Here is an 11,438-nt window from a genome sequence, read left to right as displayed (position 1 = left end):
GGTTGCATTTAAGGAAGAAATCATGAGGTTTCTCTGATTTCGCATGAGACCTGTAGTTGTACCCATCGTTAGATAGTTTAAGATCTTAAATATATTCCTCTGTACTGTCCTCTTCGTTTGATATTCTAATACCTTGAAGATATCACTCTGCTGCATATTGCAAACCCTTTTGCCTGGAGGATATCGTGCAGGTATCGCTCCAATAATAGTCACAAACACGAGTCACGCCAGCATTGGCATCAGAAAGTTTGACAAACCTAGCAACAGTAACTAAGTGGGCAGGGCTTTTGCGAAAGGTCAATTGGGAAGCGTAGAAGGAAAATGAAGCCTCTCCATAGTATGGTCTGTATTCTGGGAATCACCAGCAGAGGAGACCATTTTATTTACAAAACTAGTCCAGATGAAAGTTGGATTTGGAAGAATCTAAAAACAAAGTCAGGTTAAGGTTTAAGTGCACTTTATACTAAGTTAAACACCAAGTTGTATCGCGCAGGAAAGTTCAACGTTCAAAGTCGGTTAATGGTGTAAGCATAAAACTCTTCACAGCAAAGATAAGACAAAATACATCTTAGGTGAAACAACTGCAACCACCACCGCTTTGTACCAATTGCATCAATTTGGATTTAAAAGAGTTTGGAGAGACCCGCTCTCGAAAAACTCGATCGATCAATGTTTGTCGATATGTGGTCATCGTTATGAGCTCTGTAGGAAGAAAGGGACCAGACATGCAACAGGATTACTCAAATGTTCCCCACTGTTTTTGATGAGAAGACGTTATAACAAGGTTGAACGCTCAAAAATACAAGAAGCCGCCTCGAATCGTACAGCAAAACTAACATTCATACCTGTACTGTACAATGGTTTCCTTGTGTCGTTTTGTGCGCAGTAAAAGCAGGCACGGTTGGTTGTGAAACTAGACCAGGTCTGGTCCGGGTCTGCAGCTCGCGCCACACTTAAAGAATGTAACTCTGAGCTTGACCTCGAGCTTGCCGAAGAGAGCCACGGCCGAAGTCCTTGGTCCGGACCCGGCATGGCTCTTGTGACACAAAACGGGTGGAGATTCTCCGATCATACACAAATGCCCTTGGACACAGTGACTGAAGTTCTCTGCAGTAAACTCCATGGCGCGTGGGACAGTGAACACCTCATCTTTGCACTCATTTACGATCTGAATGTACATGTGCGAGGCTGTGTTTGTGTCGTTGGCTTAGGTTTGTGGACAGTGTTAATAGATATTTTGTATACAAATCTATTCTATATGTCATGTGGAAGTAGTAGTCCCACGTAACTCTTGGAACAGTGTTAAACGATAAGAGCGTGAAATATTTTCAACCGGGTGCACTAAAAAGCATGATCCACCTTTTATTTGAATGTGACGGTTAAGGGTTATTTTGAAAATGGTATCAATATAGAATAATTGAAAATGTTGGCGTTTTATTTGGTGCGGACGATTTATGCATCCCAAATATCCCAACTCTGATAACATTGAGTGTGTAAGCAGTAACTGCCTGTGCTATCGGCCCTCAGCGGTGATACAAACTCGAGCAGGGCTCATTTGCAGAACCTGGAGTTTGCCTTTATTTTAATTGGAAGTCTGAGCTGAACCATCTTGAAAAACGTGTAACATAATCAGGCAAATAGATTTAATAATGTTATTATTTGTTGTTATTCAAACAAGAATACTAAATCATCCAGTATGATGAGTCCATTTGATCGATACGGCCAACGATAGACGGCCAACCTTTTGAGAAAACACCGTTTCTTCACAGGACCAGAGATGTTAAGTCTCACCAAATTGTAGAGTTGGCATGACACATACCAGTACACAGGCAAACCACAATTACATCTATGTAATGTTCTCGAAACATTGGCCATCTAAATCCAGAAATGTTAATTAAGTTTTTCATTTTGGCATATCACAACAGTAGTCTCCTCACAGGGCTGCACCAAACAGTGAAACAATAACCAATATAATGTCTAAATAAGCAGCCAGCAGCAGGTGGTTTGGAAATATTAACAGCAATACTATCCCATACTTATTCATGCAGACTTTACAGAAAACTAGAAAAATACTTTTTTGCACAAACCACAGCGATAGTACATGATAAAATCATTGTCTGGCTACTCGCAGCTACAAGCTCTGATCACTGACTGATCAGGTGCAGGTGCTGCACAGAAAACTGGTCAAATGAAATCAGGCCCATTACCCAACTGGTGGCTGTTGCCATGGTAACACACATTAGCCCAAAATTAGTCATGTTACTGGAGTCAACCAGCAGTTTATATATAGCAACTGCAGGATGCTACTAAAAGAAATAAAACACTTTCTCTCATGGTTAGAGAAAGCCTCATCCTGCTAATGGACTTAAAATGGACAGCCAGACACAACCACGCTTTGTGTTTTAAGCTCAGTCTAGAGCAGACCTGGGCAAAGTACGGCCCGCGGGCCACATCCGGCCCGCGAGATGATTCAGTCCGGCCCATAACTTGTAGGACATAAAATCATAAGCATGTCAAAAAAAAAAGTAAGTCTCTAGCTCATTCCTGTGCGGAGTTATGATTTTTTTTTTTATTACCAGAATGCTCACTCCAGCCACTAGGGGGCAGAGTAAATAAGATTAAAAGTAAAGAATTCCACAGGTGTCCAGCAAAGGGCACGGGCATAATAAGATATAAGGATATAAACAACACATTGTAGACAAGTGGGAAATGGACAGTCTGCCCCTGGGCAGCTGTGGCTACAATAGTAGCTTACTACCACGTAGTGCGGAGTGAATGAATATTGACTACAATGTAGCAGAGACTTGTGACACAGGCTTGTAAAGTGTAAGCCGTTTTAATGAGGCTACAGTCCTGCCAGACTCATCATTGTAGATTTATTGAAAAAAAGTCCTCAATGTATTTTCCCAATCAAAACATTTTATTTTTATTTTGGAGCTTTTGTTTATGGACCCCGGCGATACACTCCCGATATATTATACTTATATCCCGATATAAGTTTGAGTTATTGTTGGTGCGGCCCTCCGACTCAATTCAGGCTCCTCATGTGGCCCCTTATGAAAATGAACTGCCCACCCCTGGTCTAGAGTCTAGACTGAGCTTAAAACGTAAAGCGTGTGAAAGCTACACAGGATTATATTTCTGTGAGACACACTGCTTTATTTTATCTGGAGACGCTTCACTGTCTAACTTTAGTGTGACGATTATTGATAGAAATATGGACAAAAAGAGTTACTTTTACTAGCATTCCAAATTTTTATATCCAATAATACCGCTTAAAGCTACTCTTAAGAGATCCCGTTTTGCCGGACCGGCATGGTTGCATTCCCACATCGCATCACTTACTGTCACAAACAGGGAGGCAACTTTGTGCTGCAGAAGGAGACCTCCCTAACAGCACACACCCCACCACACGCCTCACCCTCACCTGCCCCTCACAATGTGTGGAGGGAAGTGAGGGGTGTGGGTCAGGGAGGGAAGTCAGGTGAGCAGGGTTCACTACTGACACCTACTGATATATTTCTTTTTAAAGACAGCTTAGTGCAGCTTTAATCTTTCAGCTATAGAAACAAAGATATCTTAAGATGTCCCAAAGTTGATAAAGCATTGATATTTTATGACACTGCAGCAGCAAGTGTGTCCTGCTCATGGTTTGTTCCCAAATTAGAATAATGATGCATGTGGCAGCCCTACACCTACCACCACTGCTGCTACTACTACTACTACTACTACTACTACTACTACTACTACTTCCACTCCTACTACATACTGTATGTAGCTATTGTGTTACTGTGGAAGCATGCTTCATATGTAGCAAATATACTCTCCTGTTATCTTGTACTCCTGTGTGTACCTTTGTAGCAGAGGAAGGACTTTTTCAAGGTATTTGGTAGAGTTGCACTATATTTCAGAGCACTTGAAGTTTGACAAAAGTACTAGTGGACAATCTTTTTGAGAGTTTGAAACAGTGGTTGTAAAGGTTTTTGAACACCAACTTTAAAAAATGTGCTTCTCTGTGAGGGCTACAACAGGACTAAATGAAGACTAGATGAAGAAAAACCAGCACTGAAAATGGTCTAAATCACAATTGACTGAAGACTGAACCATTCTGAACCAGGACATAACCAAGACTGAACCAGAACTGTCTAAACCAGGACATAACCAAGACTGAACCAGAACCGTCTAAACTAGGACATAAACAAGACTGAACCAGAACCTTCTAAACTAGGACATAACCAAGACTGAACCATTCTGAACCAGGACATAACCAAGACTGAACCAGAACTGTCTAAACCAGGACATAACCAAGACTGAACCAGAACCGTCTAAACCAGGACATAACCAAGACTGAACCATTCTGAACCAGGACATAACCAAGACTGAACCAGAACTGTCTAAACCAGGACATAACCAAGACTGAACCAGAACCGTCTAAACCAGGACATAACCAAGACTGAACCAGAACCGTCTAAACCAGGACATAACCAAGACTGAACCAGAACCGTCTAAACCAGGTCATAACCAAGACTGAACCAGAACCGTCTAAACCAGGACATAACCAAGATTGAACCAGAACTGTCTAAACCAGGACATAACCAAGACTGAACCAGAACCGTCTAAACTAGGACATAACCAAGACTGAACCAGAACCGTCTAAACCAGGACATAACCAAGACTGAACCAGAATCGTCTAAACCAGGACATAACCAAGATTGAACCAGAACCGTCTAAACTAGGACCTAACCAAGACTGAACCAGAACCGTCTAAACCAGGACATAACCAAGACTGAACCAGAACTGTCTAAACCAGGACATAACCAAGACTGAACCAGAACCGTCTAAACCAGGACATAACCAAGACTGAACCAGAACCGTCTAAACCAGGACATAACCAAGACTGAACCAGAACCGTCTAAACTAGGACATAACCAAGACTGAACCAGAACCGTCTAAACCAGGACATAACCAAGACTGAACCAGAACCGTCTAAACCAGGACATAACCAAGACTGAACCAGAACCGTCTAAACTAGGACATAACCAAGACTGAACCAGAACCGTCTAAACTAGGACATAACCAAGACTGAACCAGAACCGTCTAAACCAGGATATAACCAAGACTGAGCCAGAACCGTCTAAACCAGGTCATAACCAAGACTAAATGAGAAATTAACCAACATTGAAACAGCAGGACTAAAGTAAAAGACGATTTATGGACTAAGACTTAGACCAAAAGTTGTTCACTTGGTGACACAAGTATAAAGTAGAAGTATGACTTAAGTCCCAAAATTGGAATTAATATCATTTGGGTTCTACTCTTTCAGAAAAGGTCCAGGAGAAAAGGTTTTTGGGTCCTGAAAATAAACAGGGACAAGATTACAAGACTGTAGCCTGGTTTTACCACACCCTCGTACTTACTTAGTTTTGTATAAGGGTCTGGAACTTCTCAATTGAGCTCCGTTATCAGGTGCGAGGGGTGAACTCCTTTGAAACGATTGGATCTGATTTTCACTAGCGTTTGGTCGTGACGTGTGTAATGTGCCCGAGTGAGTTAAGCGAGCTCTTCATAACTCTTGGGGGCATTCTTTGCACATTCCAAGGCTTCAATTTTATTTTCTGGATATTTGGGAGCCGAGCCTGGACGGATTGAAGAGCTTCCATTACTTTCGTATCCGCTGCCTTTGCCAAACTGCAACCAGCAAATCGGCGCAAATGCTTGAGGTCACCTACAACACCCGCTTCCCCCGCTCACTGAATAGTAGGTAGAAAGTCAACCGATGCAACACAGCCACTGAGATAAAGCCCAGACGTACATGTAGGGAAATTATAATAGAGCGGAGTTTACGGCTGGAGGCCAGGCTAGCAAGACTGTGGTCAACTCAAACTATAAATTACAAAAGAAAAGTGAATTGCCATTATTAGGTGTCTTTCTCCTGGCCTATTTACAGCACAGGTATCATAGGAAACCATATTTGAAAATATATATAATATATTTGGGGGTGAAGAGCTTTTCTGAAACAGAAGGTCCTCAGCAACATTCAAACCAAACTCGTATTACAAAGTGAACGATTTGTACTAAAAATGACCATGAGGCGCTTCACAAAATCAATCAATCAGGTCGAAAAGAGGATAAAACCTAGTCTGACCAAAGTCCTAAATGTGACTAAAACATGAAGACTACATTGACCAAAATAGACCTTACTGGACTGCACCAGAAAAGCCCCACAGACTGAGAAGCGGCGGTGTTTTGTGCTGAAGTGTTACTAGATAAATGTGGAACAGTACTGGTGGGTAGAGATGAGATTCGATTTTTGCATTGTGTTTGGTCAGGTGTGTATCCTGGGTTTCTTCCATGTTTTGTCCAGTTTGGTTCCGAATCATCTCTAGTTGTGTGCCTTCACTTGAAAACCCAGTCGTCTGTTTTAGAACACTGTGCAAAATGCAATACTGTGAAGAAATGGACAAGTGTGACTGCATCGGACATTAAAACATCTCATCAGCAATGGACTCTGTGCTTTGTGCTTGTATTGCTACTTATTTAGAATGTATACTGTTGCGAAGATTCTGAAAAATATTAAATATATTTGATATGTAATTTTACTTTCAAGATTAAGTTCACAGACTAGAGAAAAAATTGGAAAAGGTCTTAAAATCTGGAGAGGTGTTACTGTTTGACCAAAAATTGTTCACTTGGTGACACTGTATAAGCGTAAAATTTGGTACAAATATCCTCTCAATGTTCATAACCTGTTTGTTCCAACTGAACCCAGTTTGGTCCAAGGTTCAGGTCTTCAGTCTGAGTGCAGATTGATATGCGACAGAGAAACTGGATACAAAACATGCTGACTGGACGAGAATATGAATTAAATATATATAAACTTAAAGTATAAGTAGTATTAATAGTATTGATATTTATTGGAGCAGCAGCAACTGATGAATTTCCCATGGGGATTTATTAAAGTATTCTGATTTTGCTAAAGTACAAAAGACAGAAAATTAATTAATTCAAATTACTGTCTCACATGTAATTGGAAAATTTAGCCAGTATTAGCTTCACGCCAAGCCCGAAATGACTCACTTTTGTACTGGAGAAAACAATTCATCATCATTTGTTGCATTTCTTCAAGAGCACTGTTGTGCAGTAACAAAGCCGAACCACTTGGTGTCACTGTTGTCTGACGATTGAGCTGGATTCTTTCCACTCCAGGCTTGGGAGCTTTTCCCTTCTTTTTCTTCTTCTTCTTTTTTTTTTTTTACATTTTGATATTGTGCGAGTCTTTTTCCTTGACCTATCTTGAACTGATTTTAAAGAGTGAGTAAAATGAAATGGATAGTGACAGGTATATTTGTTTCCTCATACATTGTGAACAAACCCAAACAATAAAAAAATATAAATTGCTCCTCCTGGTTTCAGGTTAATCCCTTAACCGAGCACATTTTCTCCAGTTCAGCATTACCCAATTCTAAAAGAAAAATAAGATGTAAATGAGGATGAAAATGCAACAAAAAAGGTGTCAAAAAATTGATGTACAAAGCAACAAAAAATGAAATGAAATAAACAACAAGAATGTAATAAAAAGTCACTAAAACGCAACAAAAAAATCTTAAGTTAGGTCTTAGCTTTCAAATGAGGCATTACACTGTTGCTCTCCAGTCAAGACGCTTTTAGATTTGTGTAAAGCCGATCTTGAGAAAATGCACTCGGTTCAGACGGGGGGTAAGAGGTTAAAGAAAACAAATAACAGTTATGATGCTCAGAAGGCAGAGAGGCACCCTTCACCCTTTCTAATTTGAAAAGTTTGAGTTTACATTCATGTACTTTCCGAAACACATTTCTGACTGCTCAGTACACCAGTTAAAGTGTTAAAGTCTCCATTGGTTTATTATTACGGAATGCGAGAGGAAATCCAGAAACCAAACCGAAACAGTTCCTCGTTCAGCAGTACATAACCATTAGAGGGTCAGCGCCGTCATGTGCAAGACTTCCAAATCTGCTTTTGGCACATGGCAGTGACGTCAATGTTGCATCAGTGTCTACAAATACCAATTACAAGGAACACCAGGGCTTTTGTTCACATGAAATAATAACGAGGAAGTTATGCTAATGTTTACACTGTATTTAGTGGAATTTTGGGGCCTCTTCAAAGCATTCCAAAACCATTTACAATAAATGATAAGGAAAGGCCAAAAACAGATTACTCGCCTGTAAACACGCAGCCATGGAGAGGGCCTAATAAGGCTTTCAACTGGGAACAGTGTTTACTGTTAGCAAAAACAGCAGCAGGTGGTTGTTTTATATCTAATGTTCACTAAAAAGCTACTTGTCATTCGCCCTAAAAACTCATTTTTCTAGGAAGTAAAAGAAGATAGAAGACGAATACCAGTGGAGGATTAGCTGCAAATGGGAGAAGCTAGCATCTTTCCTCATGCTAAGGATGGATATAGCAGGAGCGACACGTGTTATTGATAAACAACTTCAGGTGTGTCAATCTTGCAAGGCCTTGTTTTCAAACCCAAAAAAGGGAACTACTTATCTTTAAATAGTTAGTTGTTGTCCAAACTCATTCCTAAATTTCCTAACACAATCCAAACAAGATTCTTGAGGAGTTTATAAGAACATTTCACGTTTTAATGGTGTTTTTGTCGCATGTTTATCGTGGGGCTTTTCACCACTTTTTTTGTTGTAATTTCATGCCTGTGTTTGTCGCTATTTTGACGCTTTGTTTAAGAAGCTTTTAGCTTTTGCAAACACAATAAACAGAAAAAGGAACAAAGGGATTTCACTCGACTTTGAATGAAAATGGTTTGAAAACAGGTGAAATTTGGAGAGAAAGTTAGCCATTACATGTAAACGGGGCGATGTTAAAGTAAACGTTGACGAAGGGGACAGGTCACCACTGGAATCTGATTGGGCCACAGAAGGACTGAGGGGGTCAGTAAAGATTTTTACTTTTACAATATATAATAAAATAAAAATCAGAAATGTTTTGGAATAGATTAAAAAATAATAATAATAATCTGCTTTGGAAGTAACAAGGAAAGAGTAGGAAAATAAGCTCATAACAAATCTATTGCAGACAGTTATTTCAATGGAAGAAGATTTACGGCTCCACCGCCCCCATGTCCCTATGTAATAAAAAGCTCCTGTTTCTCATTACATCTAATTGATTGTGATTCAGATTATGACCACAATAACACTAAGAAGTGCCCACAAATGGCTCTTAACAGCAGACTGTGGGCGGCACCGTCATAAACAGATGTAGTTGAAGTATCTTTTTAAACAAATTGTTCTTCTGAGAGTAGTTTTTGCACATTATACCCTTATATTATATTAACAGTGCTCTTACTTGATTAAAAATGTTGGCGATGCCAAAGTATGCCAGGGTTGTAGATTTGTATTGCCTCACAAACCCTCCAGGCCAAACAAATCTTAAAATATATTTGCAAGACTACTTTTTACTTGTACTACAGTAACATTTTAAAGTGAACAGGGTTTCCACAAGATATTAAAAAGATTTAAATATGACTTTTTGCTTTGTCTATCAACCCTTGGTTAGAGCGATAGTCTGTAAGATTGCAAAATGAGGCAAGAGAGAGAAATTTAAAAAGTAAAGAGCAGGCTCCCTCCCCTTTGATTGGACATGAAAGCCCCTCTTCATTCCCTGTGCACAAGAAAGCTCGTCTCATTGGTCCGTGTGAATCCTGCCAGACTCAGATTAGTTGCTGAGATCAGCAAAGAGAAAGACTTTGGAAAAAATATGATTTCACGTTACACTATTAGCTAATACATAAATATAGGTCAATTATATACATTCTACTTCATTTGTAATACTTTTAGGGGGTCAAAAATAATTTCCTGATTTAACATTTGAAATATATCACACAAATCTAACATGCAAATAAGAAAATGCTTTCTGATACACAATACACAAATGACTCCGCTGCTGCTCCACCTTTTAAAAAAAAAAAGTTGATATTTGTGCGTATTGACCCAGTGGCTGTATGAGTGGTCAGCATGGCGCCTTTACTTTCCATCACAGTGGTCTCTACAACGCTCCAGGGTCAATTGTTTTGTAGGTTTTCTGGTGAGAGGTTTGAATTACTGCTGTTATAATACATTGCCAAATTTGTTAGTTAATGCAATATATCAAAAGATCACAGAGGCAACTCGACTCATTTAAAATCTGTTGCAAAAATGTATCTCCTGGGATCCGCCTCCTCACTATAAAACTCTGAAGTGCACATAAATGGCCTCCTCACAGCAGATCCCAGTAAAAACATGTGCCGTATTACTGCTCTATTGTTGTGTGTATGGGACCAGCAGAATGCTAAATGGTTTGTTTTGATACGGTCCCCCGCCGCCTCAGGCACTGTCAATAAATACACCGTCCCCGTGCTGAGAGAGTAAACACGATAACGAAAACTTTGACGTCATCCCGCTAACGTGGCGCGGACAAGCTGTGACGTGGGGCATTTTTGAAAAGCGTGACTGCGCCGTATCGCTGTGGTCATCTACAGACGGTCAGGTCAGGAGGGGATGGTTTAAGCGTGGGGCGGCACGCACTGGGCAAAAGGGGATCGAGGATAATACAACTCTACAGCTTTTAGGGTTCGGGCTGTGTACCGTGAAACAATATCAGTATGGTATCGGGGAAAAAAAATATCAAATGCAGGTACGGAAAAATATCTTCAATCTTTTGGTCCAAGTTTTGAGGCTGTTGGTCCAGGGACGGCACCTGAACCAAGCACATTTTCTCCAGTTTGGCAGTACCCAAATCTAAAAACGTCTTGAAAAAAGTGTTAAAATATCAACAAAAACAAGAATGAAATGCAACAAAAGAGCAACAAATCAAAAGGCGATGAATATGTGAGAAAGATTTGATGAAAACATAACAAAAAAGCGATGGAAATTTCAAATGAGGCGTTACACTGGCCTGTAGGCTGTAACCCTTTAGATTTGGGTAAAGCTGAACTGGAGAAAATGCACTTGGTTAAGGCGGGGGTTTTTTTTTTCAACTTTTTAAAATTTTTCCCTATTTATTTTTGCTCATTTTTATTAATTTATATTTTCCTTGTTTACCCCCATTTTTTCCAATTTTCCCCCATTTTAATTATTCACAATTTTCCCCCCTATTTTTGCCCCATTTTCCCCTCATTTGTTTTTTTTTTAACACACATTTTCATTATTTTGCCACAATTTCTCCAAATCTCCTCCCATTTTTTCCCCAAATGATTCCCCATTTTTCACACATTTCCTGACTTTAGAGATGAACCCGATATTGTAAATGTTCAGATCTTCCACACACTTTTTTTCTGGTTCTAGATGGAAAATATCTTGTTACAGGTATTTCAAAAGGTTTCGTTCAGGTATCGGTATCGAAAACAGTGTTCAGAAAACAGTAAAAATGTACGCAGCCCTATTACGACTCACATTGAACT

This window comes from Gobius niger (genome assembly GCF_951799975.1).
Source record: "Gobius niger genome assembly, chromosome: 7".
In the NCBI taxonomy this organism is placed as follows: Eukaryota; Metazoa; Chordata; class Actinopteri; order Gobiiformes; family Gobiidae; genus Gobius; species Gobius niger.
Note: the sequence above shows the minus strand (reverse complement) of the source record.